General features: G+C 41.3%; 1 protein-coding gene across 5 annotated transcripts in view; it reads left to right on the plus strand.

The window, feature by feature from the left end:
• Window positions 1-20,891, plus strand: part of tmem121ab (transmembrane protein 121Ab) — an 86,541-nt gene that overhangs the window by 25,964 nt on the left and 39,686 nt on the right. The window lies entirely within an intron of this gene.

Raw genomic sequence — 20,891 nt, forward strand, 5'->3', positions numbered from 1 at the left:
GCTAATTAATCTACGCATGTCAAAAAGAAGAAACTGCCAAAGCAGAAGCATTTCTGATATACATTTGCAGAAAGTTAATGAGCAGCTCAGTGCAGTGAGGCACCTTCTTGTTGCTCCTGTTTGTCCACAGCACTGTAGTGAATCTGATATACCACCAGCATCTTCTTTTGTTATTGATTGTCCTTTCTAGACTTATTGCTCATATATTACGACGAGTATTTGCAGGATAGTGGCATTGGGCAGCTGATCCCATTACGCATGACTGAATCCTTCAAGTCATGCATCCGGGAGCTCCACTTGAAGAGCAATTTCTATTTATATATATGGACAACAGTTACTTAGTGCCTACATGATGTATAGTTTTATCTCATAATCCCCTGCTCTCGGCAATACAACAGAGGACCCAAAAAGAATATCTTACCAAGGGACTTCTGCTGTCAAGATTCGTCCCCAAAATCCCAACAAATACTGATTCTAATGAGGATTATGTATGCTAAATGAATTGTGCCTTGGCTCAAAACTTGAATAAATTTGTGATTGAGCCGTCTGGTCAGTAGATGACATTTCATTCCTTCACTTGCTGAATACAATTAAAATTAGCCTTCTGAAACCCAAGTGGCTTTCTTGAATTTTATTGCAGCTAATGAGATGTTTTGGGCAGCAACATTCAGAATCTCAGTTTTTAACCACATTTGAGAAAATATAGTTTATTAACCAAATGGGCTTCATTTAATATTTATCAGTGAATTATATTAGATGCGATCGCCAAAGATAGCAACACTAATAACACGCTAGCTGAGCTGACCCAAATGCATGTCTTGAATGCTCTTGTGCATTCATGCACACTGAATTCCTTCAGTTTGATCTGTTCAGCCCCTCACTCTCAATAACTGTTTGTGGATCTGTTTACGTTATATCTCCAGGCATTACAGTGGTCTCAGATGATGCATTAGTTAAATAACCCTAGCCCTCTCATGACATTCATCTCTTGAAACACAAGGAAAAAGTTCAAGAGGTTACATATTTCTAAACAAATGCTTTCCTATTACTGCTACTGTTGAGTTTCATTTGAGCAAAGCACTTAACCCCGAGGTACTCCAGTTTAATGTCTGTGCTGACGTGTGAAACTGATCAGCAGAAGTTCAGTTTACTTGACTTAATGGGGCAGTTCGTTTCTTTGAAGTGGCTTTATTTTGAAATGTTATGAATAAATAATATCTACTGTAGATGGAACTTTTACAATTATGTCAGCTTAAAAATAGAGGATGTTCTGACCAGACAGAAGTGCTAATGGCTAGTTAAGATCGGTGGCTGCTTGTGAAATTTTGAATTTGGGGGGGGTGGGTGCATTTTTGCAAGTCAGTTTCCATTTGCGTTCAGATCAGTTACCACCACTAGAGGACGGTAAATTACCATTCTTATGCCTCACATAACTTCAACCCAACAGATCCGGTACCAGGTCCACAAACATTTCTGGCAACAAAGTTGTTCCAAAAACATGCTTAAATTTCACCAATATATGTAAACTGAGGCTCGTCTAAACGATAGAATTCACATTTTATACCTCAATAACACCCAACAATAAGCTGCTGCTGGCTGTAAGAAGATGCTAAATACACAAAAAGAAAAACAATCAGTAGTGACATTGCACTATAATCCGATCCACAGAAGCAGCCATTGAAATGCAAGCCCAGACTCTATTCTTTCAATCAATTTAAGTACCAATGCAAAACTCACAGAACAAGCCGCAAATGCAGAATAAAATAAAGCTCATTTCATAAAGTCAAAAGCATAAATTCAGTCTTACCTTTGCTAGTGTATGGTCATAAACCATGTTATAGTAACAAAATAATCCATTCAGTTTGTGTAATCCTATGTTCCTATGTCACACTGAGCTAATTCCTCACCGTTTTTCTGCTATTTTTACCTGCTGGAGAGTGTTTACAAATCTCAAGACGCCATAATTGTTTGGTTTACAGTGTTTCTCTTCCTGTGATTGGTTATTACAAATGCTCAGCTGTTCTGTGCATGATTTGATCGCAAACCTCACGCTCAAAGGCTCTCCAATTATTTGTATTAGAGGGGTATCCAGTGCGCATGCGCCAGTTATAACGTAAGTCGTTGGTAAAGACCGATGCCCAAAAGGAACAGAAAATGCATCATACGACATTATGGTTGTGGTAAAAGAGTGAGAGAACAATTTTAAACTACACTTAAATGCAGATTATACAGCACACTTATAGTCCGTATGGTGTATTGATCGTTTAGTTTAATTTTCATGTTTTTTTTTCTTTGTGATTCCCATCTTCTTCCTCTTTCTGTGAGACTGGTGGAGCAGCACCCCAGCGCCCCCTATGGACGAGCCATCAATGGTTAACATGTAGTTTGATCAGAATATGATTGTATGTAAATGTCTTCTTTTCTTCTCTTATGTACGTTTTTGTTATTCTTTCTCTTTTTTAAGTTGGCAGCAATCTTACCCTATTAGCTTTACTGAAGGTGCTTTAAAGCAACACTAAAGATATTTTTAGCACTTCAGTCTATGGCTTTCAAACTAGTTTCAGTGGTTCGTGAGCGGGGGCGGTCCTAGCTCATTTGGTGTCCTGGGTGAACACAACCAGCGCAGGCAGCAGCGAACAGCTGTTAAAAAATGGATTTTTTGATTTAGAAAAAGCATCAATGCAAATTATGTGTGTTTTATATACTGTCATGGCGATTTTGTGTCTGTTGTTCCACTTTTGCAAGCTGGCCCAGGTGGCTGGAGAGAGGGAAGTCTGGGCCTCTTGCCTTAGGCTACTGCCCCTGCAACCTGACTCCGGATAAGCGGATATGTATGTATGGATGGATGTATGGATGTATGGATGTATGGATTTTTGACTTATAATCATCTACATCTAACATTAGATGTAATTAAGCACAAAACAAACTCACCTCTGTGATCTTTTTCAGTAAATTTATTTTCTTTAATTTAATGATTTTTCTGCCCATCTGTGTGTGGATGTGGCTCATTAGAAATCAGGATTTTATTCACATCTACACAAAAGAAAACTCACAAATGCCAAAACACTACTTTAACAGAAGTGGGACTAGAAGACAACGTGGGGTCCCTGTAACAGAAAAACAAACGTAGTCATACTCTTTTATACACAAATAACATTTTCTGGGCAAGAAAATAGTTTTTAATATTTGTGGCCCAGGTCACGCTGACTTGTTACATTGCTTGGGGTCGCATCCATTTTGACGTGTCCTATTTGAACATTCAATTACTGAAAGGATAGCATGGTTTTTGGGACAAACAAAGGACACCTAACAAGAAATAATGCTGAGTAACTTGGCCACGTAGATTTATTTTTTGACAACAAAAATGTCACTGCATTCCTCTGAGTTTCTCTGTTTGCAAAAGATATCATGACTCATTGTGCAGATTGTAATGACCCTCTCAGAAAGTAATCACTATTTTAATCTAATAAACTTTTGGACTAACTCAAGATGGTTGCCACTATGGCAAGCCAAATGAGCATTTATTCTGATATCAGGATATCAGCCAGCATTGTCATGAACATGTAAGCCATTTCTGTCCACTAGTTAACTAGTTAGACATGTTTGTGTCAACTAGTTAAATAGTGACAGCCTAAATGTCAACTAGTTAACTAGTAAGGCCTAAATTCTCTCTAGTTAACTAGTTAAAATGTTTCATATATTACTAGTTAACTAGTATTGCTCAGTGTGTTCACTAGTTAACTAGTGGACAGATCAATGTCCACTAGTTAACTAGTTAAAACACATTTAGTTTTTACTAGTCAACTAGTAAGGTACAAAAACTTGTACTAGCTGACTACTGAATGAAAAAATCCCACTTGTTAACTTTGCCCAATTTGGCCAGCCGCTTGAGCATTAATTCTGATATCTTGTCAACAGGTCAACTAGTTAACTAGTGAGGGTCAAACTGTAAACGCTAGTTAACTAGTGAACACATTTTGACCTTCACTAGTTAACTAGTTGACACAAAAATGGCTCATTAGTTAACTAGTAAAGGCCAAAATGCATACCAGTCAGCTAGTTGAAGGTATTTGTGTCTCACTAGTTAACTAGTCAGGGTCAAAATGAGCCCACCAGTTAACTAGTGGGAGACGGAAATGTTCACTAGTTAACTAGTGAACACATTTTGGCTTCACTAGTTAACTAGGTGACACAAAAATGGCTCACTAGTTAACTAGTAAAGGCCAAAATGCATACCAGTCAGCTAGTTGAAGGTTTTTGTGTCTCACTAGTTAACTAGTGATGGCCAAAATGTGCACACCAGTTAACTAGTGACAGAAGAAATGCCCACTGGTTGACAAGTGAACACATTTTGGCTTCCTAGTTAACTAGGTGACACAAAAATGGCTCACTAGTTAACTAGTAAGGGCTAAAATGCATACCAGTCAGCTAGTTGAAGGTTTTTGTGTCTCACTAGTTAACTAGTGACAGTTCAAAGTGTCCACATGTTCACTAGTGAAGGCAAAACTCCTAACTAGTTAAGTAGTTGGAGTAGGTCAGTGCCACTAGTTAACTAGTGAACCGTTAAAAACTCACTAGCTAGCTAGTTGATTGTAGCAGGCTCACTAGTTACCTAGTTCATGCATCCATTGTCCAAACTAGTTAACTAGTGAGGACATAAATGTATACTAGTAAACTAGTTCAAGCCTACATTCACACTAGCTAGCTAGTTGCACAGAATTCTAATTAGGAGGCAGAGAATTTCTCAAATTGAGGCTTTCTATTGGCTCACTATGTTAAAATAAAATATGACAACCAATCACAGTGTGGAATTTTGCAAAATCCCACCCCAAAATTTGCATGTGGCACACAAGTTAACATGCTGGCCAGAGGAACCTCAGCTAGTGAACTAGTAGTGGCTTCAGTGTGACACTTACATGTAAACTTGTGAAGGCGGAACTGCTCACTAGTTAACTAGAGAGGGTACAAATGTCCACTAGTTAACTAGTGAGGTGCAAAATAAGTGTCACTAGTTCACTAGTGGGCCCCAAAACGCCCACAAGTTAACTAGTAAGGTGTGGATATGCTCACTAGTTAACTAGTGAGGTGCAGATTTGCTCACTAGTTAACTAGTGCACCCTTAAGCGCCCACTAGTTAACTAGTAAGGTGCAAAAAAAGCATCACTAGTTAACTTGTAAAGTGCAGATATGCTCACTAGTTAACTAGTGGGCCCCAAAAAACCAACTAGTTAACTAGTAGGGTGCGGATTTGCTCACTTGTTTACTAGTGAGGTGCAGATATGCTCACTAGTTAACTAGTGACGTGCGGATTTGCTTACTAGTTAACTAGTGAGGCGCAGATATGCTCACTGGTTAACTAGTGAGGTACGGATTTGCTCACTAGTTAACTAGTGAGGTGCAGATTTGCTCACTAGTTAACTAGTGAGGTGCGGATTTGCTCACTAGTTAACTAGTGAGGTGCGGATTTGCTCACTAGTTAACTAGTGAGGTGCAGATATGCTCACTAGTTAACTAGTGAGCATATCTGCATCTCACTAGTACCTCACTAGTTAACTAGTGAGCATATCTGCACCTCACTAGTTAACTAGTGGACAAAAATGGTCAGCTTGTATGTGTTTTTAGATGTAACTAGTTAACTAGTGGAACAATTGAAATTTCACCACTTTACATGTGTGGCCGTGCAGCAGCTCACTAGTTAACTAGTGCCTGAAACACAAATTATGCATATTCTAATGAGAAGGCGGGCAGAAGACTCCTGTTGGGTATAAGAATCCCACCCAGTCTAAAACGTATGTGCTGTGGCCTCACAATCACATACTGATGGGTGTCCCTGAGCGCCAAGGCTTGAACTCATTAGTCATGGTTTGACACCTACTGGTTGGTCGTTGCGGCGGGTTCGAATCCAGCAGATGGCATTCCGCAATTGCTGTAACATTATTTATTTTCTCTTTGTGTTGTAATGTTCAAAGTTTTATTGTTTTACTGCTTTTATTCCCCCCTCCCAAATCAAGTAAAGCACCTCGTTTGGTGTAGTGTAAGGGAGATCAGTTGGCGAGTTCAAGTCCCATTGAGGAGAATTGGAATTTAGTGTGCCAGCAATTTTATTGTAGTTCATTTTTGTTTGGTATTGAAAGTTTGGTATTGAAAAAGGCTATATTAAAAATAATTATATATATATATATATATATATATATATATATATATATATATATATATATATATATATATATATATATCTCCATCCATCCATCCACCCATCTTCCCAAGAAATAGATCAAATGACACTGAGGGAAAAAACTGTGGTTATTTTGGAGAGGGTGCTCGCTGCAAAACCACAAAGGCGGAGCTGCACCCCGCCCATTCACGCAAACTCAGCCTAGCCCACTGACTTCCGTTTTTGTTTTCAACTTTATCGCAAACTGACCTGACCCACATGAATTACGGCTGTTACTAGTTTACAGTCGTTAATGCTATGTTCTATGCTCCAATTAAACAAGATAAATATAACTTGCTACATGACAAAGACTGAATATATCTCGAAATGAAAAGGTTTCTTTTAGCGAATATCTGCCTACAGCTGGTCTAATAAAAGTGGTGTACAACAGCACTTCAGTCTATTGAATGGGTTCTGGTGGTCTAGTGGTAAAATTGTCTGAGTTGGTTTTTGCTTTCCCCTCAGCTGTTGCTGGTTCGATTCTCGGTGGGGTCGTCAGCAGTCTATTTAGCCAGCTGATACATTCAATTTGTTTATATTTTAGTTGTAATGTTTATTTTCAGCAAAATATTTATGTCGCTAAAAGTTCTTTGAATTTGGTCGTTCCTAAACAGCATTTTAGTTGAAACTCTGCTCACAAATGGACTCACACTGGCTAAATAAACGAATAAATAAATAAAAAAACACATTATATGTTAAACGGTATACCAGTAAATTGTTGTAAACATAGTACTGGCAAGTGTAGCTAGAAATGAAGAAAAGAGGTTGTAAACTACCTAAAACTTACACTACTGGGAGGCGAAACAGCATGTCAACCTGACTCCATAACCACTACACCTGTTATAAATCAAGTGGCGTTACATGTAATTGTGCTTCCCAGTGTGTCTCTGAGATGGGATGTATGGTTTATTGGCGGTGTCTCAGTAGAAGTCATTTCAGAAATAATTTGTCAGAAAATTCACAGAATATCCAGATTTGAGAACCAAGACCAGACCCGCTTCGGGGGAGGAGACCAAATTGAAGCTGAGATGGGAGGAAAATGCATGAATGAGGCTAAAAATGGCTTTGGCGTGTTTCTTATGAGGAAATGACAATATAACATGATTAAAAGTCCCAAAAGTTAGATTTTTAATTATATGGAACCTTTACAAAAACTGTTCAATTAACTTCTCAACTCCGTCCTCAATCTCGCATTTTTTAGCTACAACACCCTCTTTGGTTCCAGAATGCTATCAAGTCTGACAACTGGAAGGAATTAGACTGACTCTGATGGAATGGGCGGGGCTGATTCTGGAATGGGCGGGGCTGACTCTGGTGCAGCTCCACCTTCTGGTGCAGCTCCGCCTTTGTGGTTCTGCAGCGAGCACCACTTGTTATTTTGAGCTAGTACCAGAAGACAGTGTAACCTTTTTTAGTTCTCTCTAGTCAAAACAAAACTTTAGACTTTTTTCTTTTTTTAATTTAACAGGGAACAGCAATCAATTGAACAGGGAACTGCAACCAGTAGTCACACAACAAAATAAAATCACACAAACAAAATAAAGTTACTCTCCTCTTTTCTTGGTGTCTGAAAAAGGCAGGGAAAACCATCAGACTCCAGTCACCCATCGAATGGACTCTTCACCCTCCTGCCCTCTGGGAAGCGCTACAGGAGCCTATGGACTAAGACTACCAGGTCCCGAAACAGTTTCTTCCCCACAGCTGTCAGACTCCTAAACTCTGCCTGCTGACATAACACCCCAAACCAGCAGCACCCTACATAAACTCTGTAGAAACAAGAAAGCCCTGCAAATCGATGCAGAGCGTCGTGGGATATGCCTGACTGGTCATATATATTACCTCTCATGACACTGACCTCTGGCCCTATGAGCTTGTGTATGTGATGAGTTTATTTACCTTTGATAGGGAGTTATGACCTCTGATTTTGTCAAAATCCTTCAACCCGTTCAGGAGATATTGCACACAAAAGCCAAATTTTCATATATACGGCCTCACACAACCTTGACCTTTGACCCTATGAGGTTTTGTACCTCATGAGTTTATTTACCTTAGATAGGGAGTTCTCACCTGCGATTTGGTCAAAGTATTTCAACCTGTTCAGAAGATATTGCACACAAAAAACAATTTTTCATATATACGGCCTCACACGACCTTTACCTTTGACCCTATGAGGTTGTGACCTGATCAGTTTATCTACCTTTGATAGGGAGCTATCACCTCTGATTTGGTCAAAATCATTCAACCCGTTCAGGCAATTTTTGATATATATATATATATATATATGACCTCACACGACCTTGACCTTTGACCCTATGACCTTGTGTTCCTAATCAGTTCATGTACCCTTCATAGTAATAAAATACACAGGCGAGGGTCCGACTCTCTGGAGGACGCCATGTTGGATTTTATGTTTATTTAGCTGTATTTATGGTTTTGCTGGTGGTTTTTGACTCCTTTGAAAACTGTGCAACAACACTCTTCTTCTTCCTTTTCTTGTGTGTTATTTGGCGGATGGCACTCAACATAAAAAGATGCATTTCTCAAACAATTAATGTATTGGAGCGTGAACCAGAGTCATTAATCTCATATCCTAATTTGAGAGTTACAGCTAGAGTCCAGAGGGTTTTGTTGGCTTTATGAGCATTAGTTAGTAAGGTCCTCACTTGAACAAAAAATACAGCTTGTTTGCAGTGACTTTGGTATTTACTACCCCCTATTGCCAGAAATCTACACACTTTCCCTTTAAGCACGTTGTCTCTTTAAGACTGGTCCTGGGTGACATTGGAGTTTACAGGGAGGCCGTAGAAATTCTCTGTCTGGATATTTATTGTGGAGATTAATGGACTAAAATGGGTTGCTGCACCGTGACTGTCTTCTCCTTTTTTTGGAGAGTAAAAACTATATTTTGGTTTTTAAATGCTGCCGCTGCACCGTGTTAAGAAATCATATTACTGGTTGGTTCGAAATGGGTTGAAATGTTCACATTTCTTCTTTGCTTTACATGCTGATCACTAAAGCGTGCTTTAATTAATATTGCGTTTTCGTAAAACGTAAGAGCAAACAAGGGGGACTTTAATTGACAAAAATAATAAAATCAGCACATTTCCAAGCCAACTGCGGTTAACAGTGGCACGTCGCCTTGAAAAATATCTCCTTTTTGCCGTAAATAACACACATTTCATAGCTGTTGTGGGTTATGTATGTGTTCATCAGTGCTTGAGAATTGTAACTTTGGGGAGCGGGTCGTAATTGTGGGCTTTTAATGCGGTGCTGTCTGTGGCGAGGTGTTGGTAGGGTCTGATCGGAGCTGCAGCCAGAGCGTTTCTCCCGACCAGCGGCTGCTGGGAGCTGGTCCACGGTGAAGCAGCCCACGCAGCCGAACGAGGGCTTCCCGGCTCTACCTAAGAGCTGACCGCAGCGGCCCCGACGACCGCGGGCCAGCGACCCGAGAAATAACATGGGGAGTCCTGCTGCTGCCTGCTGTTGTTTGTTTTCCGTAGTAAATACCTGAATATGCAGAGACTCAACAGGTCATTCAGTTGTGTGGTATCATTCAGATGATCAAATGAAATGTTGCAACATTAATATCAGTTTACCTGATCTTGATCAATAATCACATTGATGAATTGGTGCATGAATAACTACAAACCCTGCTTCCTGCAGCAGCTTTTTCTGCTCTAGATTTATGATCTGCTATTTGTATATTTCAACGAATAAGACGGAAATGGCATTAATTATTTAGATTTATTTGTGGATTTTTTTGTCGATGTTAACCCTGTTGTGTCTCAGTTCATGAAGCTGTTTTCAATGTTTCCCGCTTTGCGAGCAGCTGATTGTGCAGCAGATGGCCGCGGACATGATCAATTTCGAAGTGCTAGTTCTGGATCAAGAGAAAGCCTGCTGTGCTGTGCCGATGATTTTATTTTGCGAGGATGGATTGAGGAAGGGGGACACACATGCTTAAAGTGTGTGTGTGTGCGTGTGTGTGTGTGTGTGTGTGTAACTCTGCCCACTAATCCGTTACGTATTTTGTTTCTTGTTGACATAAATACAAAAATTATGCAAAAGAAAAGAAGTGAAATAATGTACAAAACTAAAGTATATTAACCAGGATCGAACCCGCAACCTTCGCCATTGCAAGCGAACGCGTTAGTCACTAGACCACCAGTGCTAGGTCCTAATTCTCTACGCAAATTTATCCCTTCAAAACACCATGAGTGCTGGCAGGCTTTACAGCAACGTATGTAAAATAGAGCCTTTTTTATTATTATAAACTTGTCGCTTCCGTACAGATGTGAAACAATATATCTGACGGAGATTTCTGCGGAGTTTCTGCACTTTCCTGTCAACAGAAACAGACATGCTGTCTGCCGCTGCCTTCCGCCTCCAGGCTTTTTCAGACTAATAACTGAAAACTAAAGACTGTACACGTTAACTGAACAAAGATTACAGCAATACACCACAACTTTCTCGCTACAAATGTCGTCAAAACATATTTATATGCTCAAACAATCTTAGTTTATCAAATTTTCTCTTAGAACAGCCTGAACAGAGTCCGCCATACTTTCTCTGTTTCTCAGTCCTACATGGACCAATCACATTGCTGTTCTGCATTTCTTCATTTGCATGTAAAGGCCGGATTTGCTCACTAGCTAACTAGTGAGCAGTACAGCGGTCGAACTAGTTAACATGTTACACAGAATGCCAGCCAAGTGTGTATTTATTCAAATTCCACAAATTTACTAGTTTTAGGGGCATTTTTCTGCAGCTAGTTAACTAGTGACAGTGTTTTGTGTTCACTACTTAACATGTAAGGCTCAGTTTGCCCTCTATAAGCTACTGAGAAAAAATTATAATGCAGATATGCTCACTAGTTAACTAGTGAGTGCTTCCTGTCCCATTACAAGTGAACTAGAAAGGCCAAATATGTCAACTAGTTAACTAGTGAAGGTAAATTTGTCACTAGTTAACTAGTAAGAACACATTTTTACATAACAAGTAAACTAGAATGCTCCAAAAACAGCAACTAGTGTGCGTCTTGTGCGCACTAGTTAACTAGTGAGCATATCTGCACCTCACTAGTTAACTAGTGAGCATATCCGCACCTCACTAGTTAACTAGTGAGCAAATCCGCACCTCACTAGTTAACTAGTGAGCAAATCTGCACCTCACTAGTTAACTAGTGAGCAAATCCGCACCTCACTAGTTAACTAGTGAGCAAATCCGCACTTCACTAGTTAACTAGTGAGCAAATCCGCGCCTCACTAGTTAACTAGTAAGCAAATCTGCACTTCACTAGTTAACTAGTGAGCATATACGCGCCTCACTAGTTAACTAGTGAGCAAATCCGCACCCTACTAGTTAACTAGTTGGCGTTTTGGGGCCCACTAGTTAACTAGTGAGCATATCTGCACTTTACAAGTTAACTAGTGATACTTTTTTGCACCTTACTAGTTAACTAGTGGGCGCTTTAGGGCGCTTTAGGGCGCACTAGTTAACTAGTGAGCAAATCTGCACCTCACTAGTTAACTAGTGAGCAAATCTGCACATCACTAGTTAACTAGTTAGCATATCTGTGCCTCACTAGTTAACTAGTGAGCAAATCCGCACCCTACTAGTTAACTTGTTGACATTTTGGGGCCCACTAGTTAACTAGTGAGCATATCTGCACTTTACAAGTTCACTAGTGATGCTTTTTTGCACCTTACTAGTTAACTAGTGGGCACTTTAGGGTGCACTAGTTAACTAGTGAGCAAATCTGCACCTCACTACTTAACTAGTGAGCATATCCGCACCTTACTAGTTAACTTGTGGGCGATTTGGGGCCCACTAGTGAACTAGTGACACTTATTTTGCACCTCACTAGTTAACTAGTGGACATTTGTACCCTCTCTAGTTAACTAGTGAGCAGTTCCGCCTTCACAAGTTTACATGTAAGTGTCACACTGAAGCCACTACTAGTTCACTAGCTGAGGTTCCTCTGGCCAGCTTGTTAACTTGTGTGCCGCATGCAAATGTTTGGGGTGGGATTTTACGAAATTCCGCACTGTGATTGGTTGTCATATTTTATTTTGACACAGGGAGCCAATAGAGAGTCTTAATTTGAGAAATTATCCGCCTCTTAATTAGAATTCTGCGCAACTAGCTAGCTAGTGTGAATGTAGACTTGAACTAGTTTACTAGTATACATTTATGTCCTCACTAGTTAACTAGTTTGGACAATGGATGCATCAACTAGGTAACTAGTGAGCCTGCTGCCATCAACTAGCTAGCTAGTGAGTCATTAATGGTTCACTAGTTAACTAGTGGCACTGACCTACTCCAACTAGTTAACTAGTTAGGAGTTAAGCCTTCACTAGTTAACTAGTGTGCACATTTTGGCCATCAATAGTTAACTAGTGAGACACAAAAAACCTTCAACTAGCTGATTGGTATGCACTTTGGCCTTTACTAGTTAACTAGTGAGCCATTTATGTGTCAACTAGTTAACTAGTGAAGCCAAAATGTGTTCACTAGTTAACTAGTGCACATTTATGTCTACCACAAGTTAACTAGTGTGCACATTTTGGCCATCACTAGTTAACTAGTGAGACACAAAAAGCCTTCAACTAGCTGACTGGTATGCACTTTGGCCTTTACTAGTTAACTAGTGAGCCATTTATGTGTCAACTAGTTAACTAGTGAAGCCAAAATGTGTTCACTAGTTAACTAGTGCACATTTATGTCTACCACAAGTTAACTAGTGTGCACATTTTGACCCTCACTAGTTAACTAGTGAGACAAATACCTTCAACTAGCTGACTGGTATACATTTCTGCTTTTACTAGTTAACTAGTGAGCAGTTTTTGTGTCAACTAGTTAACTACTGAAGCCTAAATGTGTTCACTAGTTAACTAGTGCGCATTTCTGCTGCCACTAGTTAACTAGTGGGCACATTTTCACCCTCGATATTTAACTAGTTGACACAAACATGCCTAACTAGTTAACTAGTGGACAGAAATGGCTTACATGTTCATGACAATTCTGGCTGATATCCTGATATCAGAATAAATGCTCATTTGGCTTGCCATATACCACAGGTTACAAACATTAGAAAACCCATAAAAACAGATATAATTCAACCATGTGATAAACATTAAGCTAACATTTGATTTGGGAGTAACTGAGAGTCTGATTATTCCCGATCTTTATTTCAAACTCCAACAGTGGCCTGGGCTTCCCACTGAACATGTAAGTGATATAAGATTGTAGATGTCTTTTCCCCGTGAGCTCAGCAGCACGTCCTTCCCACGTTTCAGATGTGAATCAGCAGAGAAAGCATTACAAGCTCTTTGTCATGCAAGGTGAAGAGATTCCAGAGAATTACAAGATCATGTGTGATTTCATCATTTCACAGAAAGACAGCAGCACGTGTCCAAAAAGGCCTTGGCCATGAAGGCCTTATAGTCAATGTTGTTGTTTTTTCCTAGATCAGCAACAAGAAATCTGCACATGTCTTTTATTTTGAAGTTTGACTGATGTTTTAAGCCAGATTTATTCTCCTCTATCTGCATTGGTGCATAGATACGCAACGCCATTGCGTCGGCACAAGGGCTCTCCGACAGGATCACAGACGGTGAAGGAGACATGACCAAATTTTCAAACATCCGTCAAAAGAGATGGAGACTGCAAGCTTGGGATTGGTCAGGATGCTGCTTCCGTTGAAATCGTCAACAGCACTGCCACTGCCCCGTCAAAAAGTAAAAAGATATCTAGCGGCAGATATGTAACAGATTGAAGAGCGCATCGCGGAAAAATTCCAAACATAAGAACGTTTAGTCTCCCGTGGCTGAAGGAGTACAAAAATACAGAGCAAACATTTTATTTGTGGATGGAAATGAAGAGAAATGTGGGTTAGAGCATGGTTTAGATATGGTGACCGCATGAGGAGGTATTGAGGAATGAAGGACAAACTGGTCCGTGTTATGAAGTCTCTATAAACACATCAGTAAATACACTATTGTGGACTGGATACAAGAGTATAATGGTGGCATCCTACCTCAAAAAAACGCTACGCCCTCAGTTACCCTGGCAGGGAATTGCTTTGCAACACTCCCCAGGTGACGAAGAAGTCCGAGAGCAAAATGTCTCCATCCATGCTAGTGTGTCTCTCCCTTGTGGAGCTGATGAAGTAGAAACCAGGCTTTACACTGCTCTCCTGTTTGACTTCCTATCTGGCCCAATGTGAACTGCGGAGCCTGACGCAGTCTGGAAGCGCTGTGTGTAACATAGACATAGCATACATTTAGTGGAGTGACACACTACACCTCTGGGACTCTCCAAAACGTGAAGAACAAACACCCGTCAATTGTAAAGACAGTGTTTTGCTGCATACTATGCTTTGCAGACTTGAGGAGATGCGTACGTGTCCGGCAGAAAGCGTTGTCGTCGTCGTCTTCCTCCGCTTATCCGGGTCCGGGTCACAGAGGCAGCATCCCAACTAGGGAGCTCCAGACCGTCATCTCCCCGGCCACCTCCACCAGCTCCTCCGGCAGGACCCCAAGGCATTCCCGGACCAGATTGGAGACGTAACCTCTCCAACGTGTCCTGGGTCGACCCAGCGTCCTACTGCCGGCAGGACATGCCCGAAACACCTCCCCAGGGAGGGGTCCAGGAGGCATCCTGACCAGATGCCCAAACCACCTCAACTGGCTCCTTTAGATCCGGAGGAGCTGCGGTTCTACTCCGAGTCCCTCCCGAATGTCCGAGCTCCTCACCCTATCTCTAAGGCTGAGCCCGGCCACCCTACGGAGGAAACTCATTTCGGCCGCTTGTATCCATGATCTCGTTCTTTCGGTCATTACCCAAAGCTCATGACCATAGGTGAGGATTGGGACGTAGATCGACCGGTAAATCGAGAGCCTGGCTTTCTGGCTCAGCTCCCTCTTCACCACGACAGATCGGCTCAGTGTCCGCATCACTGCAGTTGCTGAACCAATCCGCCTGTCGATCTCCCGATCCCTCCTACCCTCACTCGTGAACAAGACCCCGAGATACTTAAACTCCTCCACTTGAGGTAGTACCTCTCTCCCGGCGGAAAGCATCAACCCTTTTTGTCGCCTAAATATCCCATGAACCCCACTGAAGATGGCCCCTACAGCTCAGTGACCACAGAAGACAACAAATTGATCACTCTAAATTTAACAGGTGTTTAACTAACATTCACATAACACACTTCAAATGCTCACCGATCACTGGAGGACTTGTGATATCGCATGCATACAACACTAACTCCTTCACTTCTCAACATGAAATGATCTTCGTTTAAAACTGGCAAGAACGGTGGTGGGTTATAAGCATTCCTTGAACGAATACTAGGCCCTTAAATTATTAAATGAGCATTTTTCAACCTCCCTCCATCTCTATTACTCTATTACTTCAGTGACACATTTCCATTCTGGCTGGGCCTGTTGCCCTCTCCAGTAAGCTGCGGGGGAGAGCAAAAGGCCCAGTGATTGACAGAGATAAGGCCTCTAATTAAGGCAGTGATTGGGGAGCTCTGGTGGGGGCTTAGCTTCCTGGCAGGCGGAGACAGAAGAAACGCACCCAGGGCACCCAACCCCACAGCAATTAGACACACATCTGCTATCAGCAATCAGTTCACTGTCCCTGGAACGGCAAGACTGTTCTGCTGCAAGTTGCCCATCAATGTCATTCTTTGTCCTTTTTTTTCTTTCACGTGTACCTGTTTCCACCCCATCTGATGGATTGGAGAGATAGTGCACTACACAGATACAGGCACGCAGCACAAAGAGACCATTTCTGAGCACACGTGTACACAGATACAGTCAGATTTAGCTGCATCTGTGCACATTAAACTAGCGCTTGCATTGCAATAACATACAATTAAAAATATTCCCGTGCATCCAGTTCATGGAGCAGTAAACTGTGGACATTTCAATGTGTACATACTGCAAGATGTGAATTGAATGCATTTGCATGCAAACAACAAACACACCATGCCCTAGTTGAATTACTGTACGTGGCGTGCACACATTGGACAGGTCATTAGCATTCACAGTCTGCTCTCCACACCCCTGCTGCAGGTTTTGAATTTACGGTGCAGAAGTACAATCAGCCTGCAGAGATTTTACAGTCAGAGGGTAAATGTCATCATCTCAGCACCAAGTTTTATGACTCTAATCTGGGTTGCTAATACACGCACAGCACCCACAAGCATGTCCAAAAATGGAATAATAGTACATTATGACACACGAGAGCATACATCACAGGGGTTCTTTGGATCTGGGCTGCGATGGCAGATCGAGCAAATTTATGAGCCGATATGTCTGCAGTCTAATTTCAAATATGGAGGAGCCATCATTTGAATAATCTACACCAAGAGAGCGGAAGGCTAAGGGATATTTAACATGAGGAACAAGCCCGAGCCATTCAACTTGTGTTATTTTCTGAAGTCTTAAATTTAAAATCCCGACTACGGGTAAAAGGATGTGACTGCAAGATAGGAGCAGTTGATGCTTGCAGAGAGAGAAACGAATAAAAGATGCTAGAGACTTAAGAAGGGGGAGAAGCATCCGGTTAGTCCTCAACTAAAGAGATTTGTCAATAGAGATGTCTGCTCAAAAGGCAAAATCCATGTCTGTGAAACTGGCCAAGTTTTCCCAGCAGGAAACCTGGTCTTCCTCACAGCCTTGATCGTCGACATTCTGAAACGCTTTCAGCAACAAAGAAATCTGGCTTTAACACCATTTCTTCAACCTTCTGGTTATCTTGTTACTTTGGTCGTAACTGGTTTAATTTCACTTCGGATTCGGAGCAGATGACCTTGAGTTAAATGTTTCACATGTGTTCAGCATTTGATAGGCGAGGGGGGACAGTCAAAATCCCCCCCAGCATAAGGTCAAACCAGTTCTGCGAAATAGAAAAATTATATTAAAAATCAGGACAGCATGGGTGTGGAGGCTACTAGAGTGGTAGGAAAGAACAGGAAGTATCTGTGAGTTCGCTGAATGATAGAAATGGGAGAATTGGAGCATTTCCCCCTCGTGGATATCGTATTTTCCGCACCATAAGGCTCACCTGATTATACGGCGCACAGCCAATCAGCATCCTAGTTAAAGGTTTGGTCCACACATAAGGCTCACTGGATCAAAACACGCACCCAGCAAAGCAAACGAGCGTCCCGGTCGGCACAATTAAGGCAAATTGGGCAATTAGATCAAAGTCAAACGTTACTCCACTCATTATCTATACTAAAAAATAAAAGTCTCATTATTAAAGTAACATTTAGTCCCATTTTAATGCACGGGTGCTTTTAGCAGCAAGAATGAAGATTTAAACTCTGGTAACGGCATGACTGACTGAACGCAGCGCTAAGCCCCTCTTACTGATGCAGGACAGAGGAGCCGAGTCACCGGGAGATAAATCATTATGTGCGGCCACTGTGTGGCTGTAATGACCCAGGAGCCGAGCAGAGAAGTCTTACTCCACCTAATAGTGCGTATTTGGTACAATAAGCCAAATGAAGGAAATAGATCAAAATCAAACTTTATTCCTCTCATTCAGAATAGGGGTTACCGCGCTGGGCCAGAGTTACCGGTACCTTAACACAAGTATAAAAGGCGCATCTGTATTAAAAGGTGCACTGCCGGTTCAGGCGAAGATCAAAGGTTTTTAATAGCGCCTTATGGTGCGGAAAATACGGTACTCAACATTTATGACCCGCCTGATAAGCGGGGGGAAACGAGGAAAAAGGGACCAGAGTACATCAATTTTTCATGTATGTGATAGGCATCAACATTGATTCATGTGGGGGTTGTGTGTTTGGAATTTCAGGTAAATTCTCTCATAGTTTCTGCTGTTTTCAAGAATTTGTATTGGTTCTGCAGGTTTCATGTATTTCTGCTTTAGTTTCAGCTGCATATGTGTTTTTTCTTTAGTCCGTGTCATGTCCAGGTCTCTGTCCACACCTGGTTTTTATTTGCTAATCGTCTAGTCCACATTGATTTGTGCTGTTTGTTTTTATCCTGGTCATGTTGTATGTAATACCAAGTGTTTTTTTCTCAATATATTGATTTGGATTTCATTCCCCAGACTCCTTGCAACTACATAGCCCTTGTTTTTGTTGTGGAATAAAATTATTTCACCCTTAGCCCCAGGAGTTGTATCCTTCTTCTGCTGCTCCAACTCATTCCAAATAAATGTCCACATAAGCCACACGGTGGAGTAAATAACATATGGAGAACAATGGAGCCAGCCAGTGTTTCCAATTGTTCTAAAATAAAATGTTTTATTTTATTTTAATTACCTTAAAAGACTCAAAGTCTCTTTTTACACTTTATATTTATTTAATCAGGATCGTTGTCAAGTCGACGCCAGAAACAATGAAACACAACTTGAATATTAGAGGAACAACAAGGCTTTATTCAACCAGCATTCATACAAGTTATCAATCATGAACAAAACATTTCTCTTACCGTTGCTTATGGGTGGAGAGCTGAACACCCCAGTTAGAAAACGTAATCCATGAACCTCGTCAAATAGAATCCTTCAAACAGCTCTAACAGCTCTGAGCTCTGCTCTGCTCCTTATACATTCCCTGATGTGCGTGCAAAGCTGCACACCTCCATCAGGATTACCTTGATTACATCCTCATGATCACATTATGTTCGGCTCTCCTTGATTACATCCTCATGATAAGTGTGATTGACAAACAGTAGTGATCAATAACTTGTATAAAGCAATTATACAACAGATGACAAGTTCATTTTTATTACATTCCACTCTTGAACTTTTCATCTAATTTATGTAACATATCCATCACCATTTCCCCATCAAAACCAACGTCATTTATAACATACCTTGTAGTTCCACTTTAATTTTCATCGTAGTCTTTGCATTATTACCCAATTTATTTCTCTTCTTAATCGAATAACATACCAACAAATAATAAGATTACACAATGTTAGAATGCTGATTATAATTAATGCTGCAATCATAGGTGGAATTAGCACTTTATTAGCGGTACTCGACATGCCTGTAAATATATCCCACCAATGATGAGCGGAAGCCTGTTCAATCAATGTAGCAACATGTTTTATTTCCCCTTGTGCCACAAGAGTAGACACCATAAGCCTGGAAAGGTTGGACCTATGAGAGTCAATCAATTTTGCCACTTCAGTGGAACCATCCAATGCGCATTTGAATCGTTCCAGTGAGAGTGTCCAAGGGGAGTGTAAAACCTCCCATTGTATCTTAGTCAGCCGACTAGATACAGTGTAATTACTCAACCAATAGGTCACGTTATTCCATTCCCACATATGTATACCCTTGAGACAACCTGAAAAGGGAACTGAAGGTACCTGTGGGGAATTGGTCATTGTAGCCACGCATAAGGTGTTAGGACCCACCTGCCAAAACTGTTCCTCTGGGGGTGTGACCGTCCAATCACAGAGTACGACCCTTGAATCAGTGAAACATGGATTGCTATGTCCTTTTACCAATGGGCAGGCTAAACCCTTATCAGTCTCATCACAGTGTTTTACTTCATATGTTCGATTTGTTTTAACATCCCACCACTCTCCACTAACATGGAGATACCAAAACCCTTTAGTGGTTATCACCGGCAGTATCTGATATCTACACACAGTCATTACTGATGTCATATTATACTGATCCCAGTATCCAGTACACATAGATTTATTACAAATCGTCATTTCTGCATGTAGCTGTAGCCATAATGAACTACTGATGTTCCATAATGTTCGCCATGCATGATAGTTATTACTCATTACCTGTATTTGAAACCTATTTCTCTGTGTCTCAGCATGAATAGTCTGCAAGGAACAGACTGTCCAATTACCTATGTGTGACAAATTATGCAATGCATCATAAGTTTCATTCCAAAGCTTTAGATTCCATTTAAATACACTTTTCCACACATCACTTCCTTCTAGCTGACTAGATACAGTCGAAGGCATCCATCTTGCAGTCTTGGTGACAGCTTGTGCGGTGTATTCTCCAGTGTTGGACAGCATAGTTCGTGTTACCTCATTGTTTGCTGTGTTAGCCAGACCATACAAAGTTCCAGTTCCTCCTAGCACGGTGTCATACCATGCTCGCCTCCTCCTGTTGCAAGGCGGAATAGGAGGGAATTTCACAGTCCATCGCACATATTCGGCTACCCTTATTTGTCCCATTTGTTGACAAGTGTGAACCAGGGGAGCTACAGCTGTCTGCGTAGCTCTAGCTGTGTCGGGCAGCACCCAGAATATGTACAAATAGGCGCGTCCTCCTGTGATTACAGTTCCATTCCTGATCCGGAAATCGCGATCAACCTTCATACTCCAATTTGTGCCATTTTGTATGCAAGTACCATTCCCCTGATGGTATGCACAAATGCACGCTGCAGAATTAAAGGTTACTGTTGATCCTTGAACCAACACCCCTGGGCTGATCACCCTTCCTCGGATTTTAAGACATCCTCTGCACCGGTACATCTTACCGGTAGATGTTAGGTTTCCCAAGTAGCAAGCGTCATTTGCTCTGCATGTGAATGTGCCTTGAGTGCGGTTGGACATACTGCTAACCAATTCCAGATGGCCCATGACCCCTTCTTCCAACACTTGTCCTTCCGTGAGCCCCCAACAGAAATGTGCCCTCAGTGCGATGACAGCGA

Source organism: Nothobranchius furzeri, chromosome 2 (assembly GCF_043380555.1).
Source record: "Nothobranchius furzeri strain GRZ-AD chromosome 2, NfurGRZ-RIMD1, whole genome shotgun sequence".
Taxonomy (NCBI): Eukaryota; Metazoa; Chordata; class Actinopteri; order Cyprinodontiformes; family Nothobranchiidae; genus Nothobranchius; species Nothobranchius furzeri.